At 40.0% G+C, this 12,601-nt stretch overlaps 1 protein-coding gene and 2 non-coding genes across 3 annotated transcripts in view; 1 reads left to right on the top strand and 2 right to left on the bottom strand.

The window, feature by feature from the left end:
- The window catches only part of gjc1 (gap junction protein gamma 1), a 44,330-nt gene that overhangs the window by 17,455 nt on the left and 14,274 nt on the right, over positions 1-12,601 (top strand). The gene's annotated exons all lie outside the window — the stretch shown is intronic.
- trnac-gca (transfer RNA cysteine (anticodon GCA)) lies at positions 1,743-1,814 on the bottom strand. The gene has a single exon. It is a non-coding gene; the product is annotated as a tRNA-Cys (tRNA).
- Positions 11,449-11,520, bottom strand: trnac-gca (transfer RNA cysteine (anticodon GCA)). The gene has a single exon. It is a non-coding gene; the product is annotated as a tRNA-Cys (tRNA).

Below are 12,601 nucleotides of genomic sequence, written 5' to 3'. Positions count from 1 at the left end.
TGCCAATTTCACGCAAGCTACAGGGGTGGAAGTTAAGCTATTAACTTGTTTAAAGTGAAATGTCAGGTGCTACTAAAGGGCAGACTTTAATAAGACAACTGTTAATCAGTCACTCATTAGTGTTGTTGCATTATATTACATCCTCGGGGACCTGTTTGTGATTTACATTCTATTAATACCTCCCTTAAAGCCTGTATGTCCTCTGTAAAACGAGCATTAAAGGAGCAGAGGTGGATGAGCGCAGCAGTTGGCAGGTCTCAGGTCTGCTCCGGCTCGAGAGAGTGAGCTTCACAGTGAAGCCAGGCTTCTGCACAGGAGCTGCCGAATGCTCTCACGTCGGCCTTCTGGTTCCCTGTGTCCCGCTTTACCTCGCTTAACCCATTTGTCTTTTCGCCATGCATCCCCCACGAGCGTCTCTCCTCTCTCTGGTCAATCTAGCTGAGTTCAGACAGCCATTATTTATGGTCAGTCATAAATCACAGCTCTAATCAGGTGCTGTACACATCAGCTGGCAGTGAAGTACCCCCTGAGCACAAGAAATCAATGTCATCAATAAGTGAAGAAATTGTGCGTTGTTGTGTGTGCACGTGTGCTGTAATTGGCCCTAGTGTTCATGTCTGTAAATCTTTTTGCTCTGTGGGGGATTGTTCCTGCCTTCCACTGCTTGTTAGCGGTTTGCTTCACACCGCTGCTGCATCTCACTGAAAGCACACAAAAACCCTCGGTTGGATAAAAGCAAGATGGTGTGTGTGCACTGAGCTACAGCCACACAAGCGCAAAAGATGGTGTTTTCTACACTTAGCACATTTTATATTCTTGCCATAGCTTTGGCCTCATTAGAAACCTATGGTTTGTTCTAAAATGTCAGCAGCAAAAAGTTAACACCAAATGGACGTTAATTGCCACATTTTTTAAACTGTTTCTGTGCCGAGCTGAAGGCTTTCTTAACCCTTGCCTCTATTTTCTCTTGGTTTGCAGTGCCTCTCTAAAATAAGAGCTAGAGGTAAAAAAAAAAAAAAACAAGCGCATGGAAACCATTTATAAAGACGAACTAAGGATGTGGATGAGATCCACCTTTGCTCTCCTTCAAGATAATAATCATTTAAATGTTGCTCTATCACTCTCTGCTATCCAGGGTTTCTCATACGGTGTTGGATATCCTTCCAGGACAAAAAGGTTTAAATTTGGTACACTACAATCCTCATGAATTCACAGATCAAATATGTCCACCAGTATTGTTCAAAGCCAGCTGTTTTTCACCAGAGTTGTGGTTAGGTTGTACTGGCCCACAGGCACCATACTGTACATACATGCATGACCTCCAACTCTACATGGGATGAACCATTCATCCAGCAGCATGCAGTATATGTCACGTGTAAACTTGGTACACTACAATCCTCATGAATTCGCAGTCAAAAAGGGGAGAATTTCAAAAAGTGACACCGGAAAAATACACACACCTTCTTCCACATTCTTTAACTTCTCTCACTTTGGCAGCTGTTATCTCCTCTCTGTTTGCTTCCCAATGGCTGCCATGGACACTGAAAACAGAGCTATGTACATAAACACCATTCCCAGAGCAAAGCTCCGCCTTCTGGCCCGTGAGACGGCAGAAGGGAAAAGTGGTACTTGAGTTTTGTGTATACAGTTTCAGGGGGCATCTGAAGTTGAACTGTAAGCCTACTCCACCTTCGACACATACTGTTTGAAATAGAACAAAATAAGTGTTATTGTAGTATAGTAGGGGGCACCCAGAGTTGAACTGGGGACCTCTTGATCTGCAGTCAAATGCTCTACCACTGAGCTATACCCCCTTTTCACACTGACACTCACATCTGATGAAAGAGATGACAGCTATACTCACTTTATTATTTTATAATTGCTTTCCATGGGTAATAAATCACAGGCTTTTACTATAGAGTAAAATTTACAGTTTTGATGGCTTATTAAAGTGGTCACAAGACTGATCTGTTGCCAGGCAATTAATAAATGTTTTTCAGATGATCTTTTCATTTTTGCTTCTTCATTAGAATCACTGGAAAATTTGGCCTGACTAAAATTCATTCAAATTAAACAGGGAGATCAAAAAAAATATATCATTCTTTGGTTGGCCTGTTTATGACCTAGAAGAGTTGTTCCTAACCTAATGGTGAGGATGTCAATTGCTGCTTAATTTTACAATTCACAGTGAGAAAGAAAAATTGCTTGTTGGTTGAACAGGCCACCTCTGAGCAACATCTGCAAGACAACATAGCATTTAAACCATAAATACGCCTGTCTGAGCTGGCAGACTAAGCTGAAACAGCTAATTGACTAATCAATTAGTTAATTGACAGAAAATAAATTGGCACTTGAAAATCATTGATGTGATATAGAGTAACAACAGTCCTTTTTTAGCTTCTCTTGTGAAGATTTGCTGCCTTTCTTTGTCTCTGGTGATTGTACACATGTCTTTAGGTCAAGCATTTTTCACTCTTTTCTGATATTTTATATCCCAAACGATTGACAGAGAAAATACACTTCAGTTGATCATGAAAACAATTGTTAGATGCCAACTTACAGTATTATAGTAATCATGGTCAAATATGTCCACCAGTATTGTTCAAAATCAGCTGTTCGTCACCAGAGTTATTGTTGGGTTGTACTGGCCCACGGGCACCATACTGTACATACATGCATGACCTCCAACTCTACATGGGATGAACCATTTATTCTCATCCAGCAGCACGCGGTGTATGTCATGTGTAAAGAGGGTGTTTGTCCTTATGGATGATGATGAGCAGGAGGAAATGGAGGTTTTGGAGAGGGGGATGGGGACGGAGAACAGTAGTGAGTGCAAAATGAGAGAGGTTGGCGGAAGGGTGAGAGTGTGTTGGGATTTGTGGGGGTGGGTAGCGAGGGCCCACAGGGAGAAAGGTGGGGGATGGTGAGGAAGGAGGGAGATACTAGTGGGCTGTCATAATACCTTTATACTGTGAGCTGGCTAGTGAGCTCCATTTTCTGCCATCAGTGCCAGGCCATGAATGGGAATGTTGCATGAGAGCTTTGTCTCTGCTCAGCACTTGGTGCCATGTGCTGAAACAGGGCACTCCATTCATGCACTCTCGCCGATTTTGTCTCATTAGACTGTGGGCGCCATGCGTGTGGAGCTGCCTTTGTGTGTACATGCATGCCTGTTTCTATAGAGTGTGAGAATTGATTGCTTCGCTTGCAGGGTTTTCCTCTCTAACATATGTGTGTGCATCAGGCGTAGGTCAACATCTGTATTCATGTTTTTATTCCGGTGTCGCAGACTAAGGACCACAATAGATACGACTGCATATCACAGAAGGAGGGAGGGGGTGGACTGCTCTCTTCCAAATTCAGTCAAGATTTTAACGCCCTCAGGCCAGTTGTGAAATCGACACACGCTTTGATGGCCACGTTACCCCCTCGTCCAAAAACAGCTCCTAACGGTGCAAAGCTTATTTTAGAGCCCGTTTCGAATCCTTGACCCGAGTGCGTGGTTTTTGTTTTCATACACATGTTGAATTGCAATATGCAGAGCGGAGAATGAGTGTGTTTGAAACGCACCATCAGCGCTATCCACTGAGTCATCTCTCATCACCATTCTGCTCTTTGTATCTATCAGTCTTTCAGACAGCAGAATGGCCCCTACAGTGTAGACCGAGGCTGAAAGCTGCAGCTGCTGCACACACTGAGCACAGAGGCAAGGGACAGCACTCCCCCTGCTTACACACACACACACATATACAGAGAGCTGCTCCTCCCTGTTTGTCTGATGTTTTGCTTTGCTTTAATAGCAAGACTGATGCCATTTAAATCTTTCGCTTCAATTCACTCAATGCAAATCCAGCTGCATAAGTGGGTTACCAAAGTCCTTTACAGGCGAGGACGGTGAATGCAGCGGACCTATACGGCCAGCTTCATTTATTCTAATGTCACATTTTCTAACTGATACATTAATGAAACGCGAATGATCTGCAAAAAGCTGTGCGGAGAGTGATGAAATTAGCATTTTATTTGCATACTGCTAAAGTCACTTAAATTCAAAATTATTTCAAAATTAATGTGCAAATGTTTTCCCCTCCGCGATTTAGAGATTAACATTTCATATCTCACAGAACCTTGATAAAGCTGCATCTGGTGGGTTGTGTTTATGGTAATAATTGTTGATGATTGATGGTGTCATATATGCAGTGATTATATTCACATTTATATGACAGGTATTGTTAATATTTACTTTGCAGATTGAGATTAAGATTAAGATTGGGAGTGAATGTGGATGTGCACCTATATTTAAATAAATGGTTCTGACGTGCAGGTGGATTTGAGTCTCCGCTGTCCACCACAGTTGGTAAACTATCATTAGCAAGTCTGTCCTACACCTTTCCACAGAGCACACTGGCCTCATCAAAGTCGTTTTACTGTTAGATTGTAATTAGCGTAATCCACTCCAAACCCAAATGGATCATTCTACTTTCACATTTTTTTACTTAAAATTGTAAGTGCATAACCTTTATTTGTAATTAAGTGCTGTATATTTAGTATAGTACATTATAGTACTGCTGCTTATTAGTTTATTAATAATAATAATAACTTTATTTATATAGCACTTTAAAAAAACAAAGTTTACAAAGTGCTTTACAGAGCTGACCTAAAAGAAAGCCACACAGGTAAGATCAAAAGTAAAAAAGGTAAAACACAACAGATTCAATACCATAAAAAACGGCAGTACAACGAAGATAAGAGTGTGTTCAAAGTCACCCACCTGAGGATCTAAGGCTACACGTTGGCCTTTATACAGGCTTTAAAAGTGATCAGTAATATCATAAACTCAATCTTAAAACACACAGGAAGCCAGTGGAGGGAAGTTAAAATTGGTTAAATGTGATGTCGTCTGCTAAAACTGGTTAGAAGCGTAGCTGCTGCGTTCAAGACAAGTTGGAGGCGTGAGAGTGATTTGTAAAGTAAACGATCTGAAAGCTTCTCTTACCACTGATGATTGTACATTTGGATGTATTATAAGATACTAAGAACCACTGAATGTTTTTTTTGCTCTTTAATCATCAGCTTTTGCTCCATATAAGCCAAAAATTAGCACACAAACCAGCTACTGTTTCATTCTAAACCCAACTTGTACTTTTCTAAGTCACATTCCTCATTTCACAGCACAAACAGAGTAGATAGCAATAATTTTGGAAGCAGCTGTGGTATTTATACATATTTGTGATGTTATGTGAAGAAACATTTCTCTCCTTCATCCGTCTTCCTTCCACCCTGGCATTTCTTCAAAGATACGCTGAGGTAAATAAATCCTGTATGTGCAGTATGACCCCTCTGACGAAGACTCATCAAGGTGAAAGTGCTGTGTGATTTGTTGGATATTATTAGCATGGTAATAGGGTCTTAGAAGGCACGCAGAATGAGAGGGAGCGGCACACACTGTGCATCCAGGTGTGTGATATTTAGCAGCAGCAGTCGCCTCAGGAATAGATCTGTCAGACAAGTGAACACACACTGTAATGAAAGACCGGCCGCTTCCCCCGGAGAACGTGAATAATATGAATAAGAATAACACACATGTACAGTAGTTTGCTTGCGCACGCAGTTTCAGGTTTGAACACGCACAAACACACACATTCCCTCTGCCCTCTAAACCTGTCACCAAAGGCAAAGGTGCTCTGCACATGCACCTACACATGGAGACGCACACACACGTTGAACACGCTCCATCTCCGCCTGAAGACACAACAACAAACATCTAACTGAGTCACTCTGAGCCTGACTCAAACACACACACACACAAACACACACAAACACACGCATACACACACACACACAAATGTATATATATATACCCAGACACAACCACAGAGCAGCCTTTTCCCTCAGGAGCTCTTGTTTTACCCTTTAACTTGGTTACTGGGACACGTTTTATCTCTAATCATATATTGTGTACTCTTACTAAATCAATACATTACACACACAAACAAACCTCCATTCACACACAGACCTTCAGCCTCCGTCTCTTTCATCCCCACTCCTTCCCTCGGCTCCTTCCTGCCTCCAACTCGTCCTCCTTCCTTCTCTAATGAGTCTGAGTACGCAGGTGAGCCTGAGCCCAATGAGGCTGAAAGCCATGTGCTCCCACGTGTTTGCATTTGTGTCTTGGCATTGCATGATTATGTATATATGTACATACACATGCTCACAGACATGCCAGAACATCCGTTCACCTCAGGTTAACCCGTCTCCTCTCTGTTAATTAGAGATGAGAATCTAAAGGCTGATGAGTTCGAGTAATGAAATGAAGTGCGGTACAGTCCTGCGGCTGCACGTGTGATGATAGTCCAAAGAATGTATCTAAGTCATATTTTTCTACCGCAATTAGTTATACTGGGTTCAAAACAGAAGATTAGGAACTAATGCTGAGCATAGAAAAACAATTTATTACAAAGTCTCAATCAACATCACCGTAAAATGTCTTTGTTGTTGTTGAGAGGGGGTATCTAGAGTTGAACTAGAGACCTCTTGATCTGCAGTCAAATGCTCTGCCACTGAACTATACCTCCCTGTTGTAGACCTGAATCTAAGAGTTTCAACACAAATCCAGCTGTGTGTGTGTTTTATCATTTTGTCAATAAGTGCCATAATACCAAAATAAAAGAACAATGACACAAAGGGCTGTAAAAAAGTGAAAGTGATTTATTGTTTTGCTTTTAATGCACACAAATAGAGCAGAAAATATAAGGAATAAAACTATAATACACTCTGTTTAGTTGTTTTTCCAACTCGTGTATTTTTCATTGAAAGTCTGTGTATGTTATTGTAAATATACTTATTGAAACTATTAATAATTCAAGTTTGATGTTACTACAAATAAATCATGCTCAGTGTGTTCACCAGCAAATCGACTGACTCCAGATTAAAGTAATCCATTTTAGAGCAGATAAATACAAACGGGGGTAGCACTCCACGTATGGAGGCACAGCTATGATTGTGTGTAATGTGTATTATCAACAGAAGAGGTTCAAAGAGTGTAAAAATGGACTTCTTTATCTGCAGGCGCATGTTCCAACTCTGAGCTATAACCACGTGAGCATGACAGTATAAATATAATGTAAGTTCATTGTACAGTAAGGTGGTGGGATACAGGACTTATAATCCAATTTTGTCTTTGGGCAACAAATCAAACCTTAAAGACATAGTAATATGAAAAAGAGGGAAGCAGAGATCAAATAAAACCCATATGGGCTTTACGTTTACATGATTTAATACCTTTTTCATGGAGCTTTAAGCCACTTTATTGTTTGCTACAACATGCTGCAAAGTTCAGACACACGTGCACAGAGTACTGCTTACACTGGTTATAAACAGAGGGGGCACCCAAAGTCGAACTGGGGACCTGTTGATCTGCAGTCAGACACTCTATCACTGAGTTATACTCCCTCATGTTGTAGCTCATGACTCTGTTTAATGTGAATTTGACCCACAGAGCTACAATAAAACAAGACATAGTTGCTGAGTATATATATATAGATATGAATATGTGTGCTCTCCCATGAACCTCTAAATATCTTTGCATAATGAACCCATGATAATGAACATGCCCTTGTAGATGTTGTGGCCTTTATTCACCTCATGTTAATTAACTTGTTCCATGCTAATTACAGACAAAAATCAACAAGGGTTTAATATTCCCAAGGACTTTCCTTGCAGTTAAAGGTGAATTAAAGTGTTTAATCACTGGTGTAGAAGATGGAGATACACAAACCTTAACATGAACTCAAACCTTACAACATGTGCTCATTTTTATTGTGTTACCAATTGATCAAATGTGATATTTTGTCAAGAAGTACAAGGACAAAATTCGAAAGTGCAATGCAGTTTATAAAATATTTCGATCATACGTTTCTGCTATAGATGTGAGCTTGAGTTTAGCCACAGAGGGGACAAAACTGGTGTGAGTTCTCAGACTGTCAGCAGGAGGTTTTCCATAGACTGCATGATATGATTAATTGGTTGGTTTGTTTGTTAGTGTCAGCACTATTTATAGAATGCATTGTTTATGGTGGTCTATCTTTAGACCATTTATCTATCTATCCATGCATATATCTTAAGCCAGGACCTATACATGCATACATGTGTCTATTCATATACTGCCCTCTATGCTGAAGAGGTCATGGCATAAAAGAAAACAAAGGCACCTCCATGAGATGAGTTGTTATAGGGCATATAGCTCAGTGGTAGAACATTTAACTGCAGATCAAGAGGTCCCCAGTTTAAATTTGGGTTTCCCTGTCAGTATGTTACATTGGTTCTTTATGCTTTCATCATAGAGACTGGACAAATAACACAGAACATTATGTAACATATCAGGTGTCAAGCTGTGTGTTACTGTGACTTATGAAACTCCCCTCTGCAGCCAAACATCACACATACACTTCAGGTAGTTGTTTTAATAACTCCCTTCTGTCTGTCTGAAGCACTGATCAGTGGCTGCGGTTACAGGGTGCTAAATAAAACGATCAGACGAATGCTGTTTAACCTGCGGTGAGCACTTTGCATCAATATTGATTCGCTGAAGCGCTTTTGTTTCGAGGCAACAGTTTGAACGGTTACTGCTGCAATTAAATTGAAGAAGATGCCTTTAATGACCCATAAAAGGTTTTCAAATAGAATTGATTTTGCTGACTCATTACCTTCATGCACATTATAACCAAAGACTGCCTATGATTACAGTAAGGGCTCTTTCAACTAAGCATGCAATTATGTGCGACTGTAAGAGATAAACTATACGTAAAGGAACCTTAAAGTATTAGTACAAGCTTTTTAACTTTCAGCAGTCATTGTCATTAAGAAAACTGCCAATTAACTAATGAACTGTTTAACTTCTGATCACTGATCTGTTGACGTACAGTAGAACATGTGCTGTGGATAATTAACATCAAAATATATATGTAATATATGACAACAAATGATGATTTTTAGAACAAGAAAATGTTTATATACTTTATTATCCATACCACGTTTATGCTAAATTGGTACCCGGATTTGAATTACTTCCAATCTATAGAACTATTTTGACACGAAGACAACTATAAACTGACCTGAGCTGAAGGAACATTATAAGCTTGTGACCTAAATCCTTAAATACTTGTTTGTTTCGGTCAGTGAATGAATCTTTCTCACTGTTTCTGCTTACACTTCTGTACTACCACTGAATCAACAACAAGTGAGACAGCGAAGGAAGCCAGAGTTGGAACAGGAGACCTCCTGATGTTGTCACATACTTGGCCAGTGAGTTATACTGGTGGATATAATGAGGCTAAATGGTATCCAAACATTTATTCCAATGGAAGCTGCTAATATAGACCAAACACCAAAAAAGTCTTGTGCTCCCTCGTTGCTCTCTCACTTGCTTGGCAGTAGGTCCATGTGATCTATATCTTTCTCTGGCTTCATAAACAACACAAATATAATATCTTTATTCAATATCTTCTCACAGTTTATCCTGAACTGCCTGTGAGACAGCTCCTGCTGTGACTCTGTAAATGAAATATGCAGACAGGGTCAAGAGGTTTTGGTTAATGTTTGACTAAACATTAGAACTGGAAGGAGATGTGCCTACAGTGAGGACCCCATTAAAACGTGTTTTCACTCTTGCAATGTGAGATCCTTCCTGCTGAAACTACAGATGGAAGTTTGCAGAAAGTTTACCATCGGGAAGTTGCCATTCAAACTCAACTTTCTGGTTATAATCTTAGAAATTCCCAGCTTCACTTAAAGATGTACTATTTCCCAGAATCTTTTTCTTCTATTTCCCAGAATCTTTCCACACTGTTGCCTCAGGCTTAATGTACATTTATAGCAACCCGTCAGTCTGCAACTAAACGAAACGAAATAGAGAAATTGCTGTAATGACTTGAGTGGAACCATACTGTGGGAAAAAAATGACAAGATGAGACGAATGTGTCACTCAATCCTCTTCTTGAAAGTGCTTTGGTGTTTAAATGGACGATATACTGTCAAATGAGCCAAATTAGTTTGGTTTATGCAGACGGCCTGAAGGATTATGGGAGTTAAGCAACCCCAATCTCCTCAATCCATCTCTGAGCTGTCTGCTTTATGACATGCTGATATATACATATTTTCTTGAAGGCTGCCCATAGACACTCTGAATTTCAAATTTTTCAGACAGAAGATTTACAAGACACCAGTGTTCATAAGTTTTTTCAAATGTCAAGTATTGAAGCTGTATGGGAAAATAATATGGCATGATCCTCATGGTGTCAACCTGCAATGTATATGTATGTCCTTATATTTAGTATGTAATTGATCTAACGAGATGCAGTCATTTTAATGCTGTTTCATTTAATATATACGGCATGGATGGAGCCCAGATTTACACACTAAGGGTGGATTAATCCATACCCACTGAAGGTGTTTTCTCATCCAATATGATCCTCAGAGAGCATAAAATACCAGCGTTAGTTCTGAACTCACATGATATAGCTCTTGTACTGTATCATCAACAAACGGCATCATAGTTTATCTTACATATGTTGTCATCCAGGGAGATCCAGTCAATCTGTGAGTCACGAACTGGCACAACAGTATTAAATCAGGTCTCTATGGTGTTTGTGTTTATGGTAACAGTCTTCCTAACACTGCACTGAAGACAATGAAGAGATCACGATCATAAGTTGGCACTGTTTCTTAAGAGTTACTGGAGGCTATTATGACGAGCGCGAGGGACTACAGCATTGCTTAAATATAGTAGTTGTCCTAACAGCTGATCATAAACTTCAGCAGTGAAACTAAAGCTAATTAGCATTAATGCACTGAAGATCACACTGTACCATGTGATAATGACACAGCTGAACTGTCAGTGTTGCTTAGCACTTGTTCTCCTGTCAGCATACAGTATGTACAGTACTTACCGGTAATTATTATAGTCTACTGTTTTAGCATTTGATATAAAAAACATTGGCATACCTAACCGCTTTATACTAACAGGAAGTTTTACAATTAGTGCAATCAAACTGTGACTTCTCCACAAACACAAAAACAATGGCTTTCTTTCGTTTGTTTGTTTTCCAGAATTTCTCTGGAGATGTCTAATTTTTTGTTTCCCAGCTGTGAGCTGCTCTCTCCATTTTCTTTTGCATGTACATTGCATTGTGGGAAAATAGTATCCATAAACAGCACACTCAAAACTTGAACACATTAAAAGTCTGTAGTACATATAAGAAAGCTTCTTTGGGTGAGGTGAAACTGCATCCAACAAGAATCTGCTCCTGAAAACTCTGCATCAACAATGTGGCGCTTTGAAGAGCTCAAGCTAGAAAGAGAATTCCATTGGAGCGGACACCAAGTCCAAGCTGTGATGTATTATATATTATATATCTGGCTGCATTTCTGCTATAGTAAGTATATACCCAAAGGGGGCACCCAGAGTTGAACTGGGGACCTCTTGATCTGCAGTCAAATGCTCTACCACTGAGCTATACCCCCTTGTGCTCATAATATGGAGTGACAGTAACAGAGAGCTGTTCCTCTTTATGTCAGCAGAAAATCAAAGCCATAAATCATCTCCGCCCGTGTGCTGGCTGAGTCTGCAAAGATGACCTCGACTGTGGCATAAACAAACACACACACACACAGATAAAAAAGCGACTTACATAGTGATTTAGTGTGTTTATTAATCACAAGTTTTCAACACATAAGGTGCCCAGAACTGAGCTGGTGACTTTTTATTTTACGGTCACTCATCCCCACATAGGGAAGGCTTTTACTGTGAACAGCTGTCATCGTTCGTCTTTAGTACATACTGTATATAATAGCTTTGTATGTGTGCTGACAAGCCAAAACAACTCTGGTTCACCGCAGGTTAGTGATTTTTTTTTTCTGTGCTGCTTTTAGTTAAATCGTTATCATCATCGCATCTTGTGCGGCTGTCTGTAGAAATCAGTAAGACTGAAGAAGGTGCTCCGTAAAGCTGTCAAAGATCAAAAGGAGAGGAGCAGGAAATCATTCAAGGGTATTACAGAGCTGACACGTCCAAAAAGAAAAATCCTGTTTCACAACTTCACATTCATGAAAAAAAAAAATTGCGATAGCTGTACATTAAAGAAAAACATATTAAACCGAAGCTGTGCCGCGTTGATGATATGAATTTAAAGAGGATTTACGCCCTCTGATTTCTCAGCACATGATCTGTGAAATTTGAAGATAGCGATTGGTCCACTCAGAACACATAGATAAGAAAAGAGGCCGAGATAGCGTGCAGTCATAATTTGAGCAACCACCACTGGTGAGTGGATTTGGATATCAAACGAACATCTTTTATTGTTCGGAGCGTTGCATGATTATGACTCTATGTGAAGGCATTAGAGAGGGAGCAGAATGATGGAGTGAGAAGGGCATGCAGAGGCTGAAAGTGATGGAGAGGATTATGACCAAGTCTCTGAATCTCCACAAGAAGAAACTATATGTGATTGACATAAAATGTCGTGGATATTCCCCAACTTTTATCTCAAAGAGTTCGCCGTGTCCTCTCATGACTTTTCTAATAACTTTCTGATGACTTGTGTTG

Source organism: Larimichthys crocea, chromosome XII, assembly GCF_000972845.2.
Source record: "Larimichthys crocea isolate SSNF chromosome XII, L_crocea_2.0, whole genome shotgun sequence".
In the NCBI taxonomy this organism is placed as follows: Eukaryota; Metazoa; Chordata; class Actinopteri; family Sciaenidae; genus Larimichthys; species Larimichthys crocea.
This window is presented reverse-complemented; position numbering and strand designations above follow the sequence as displayed.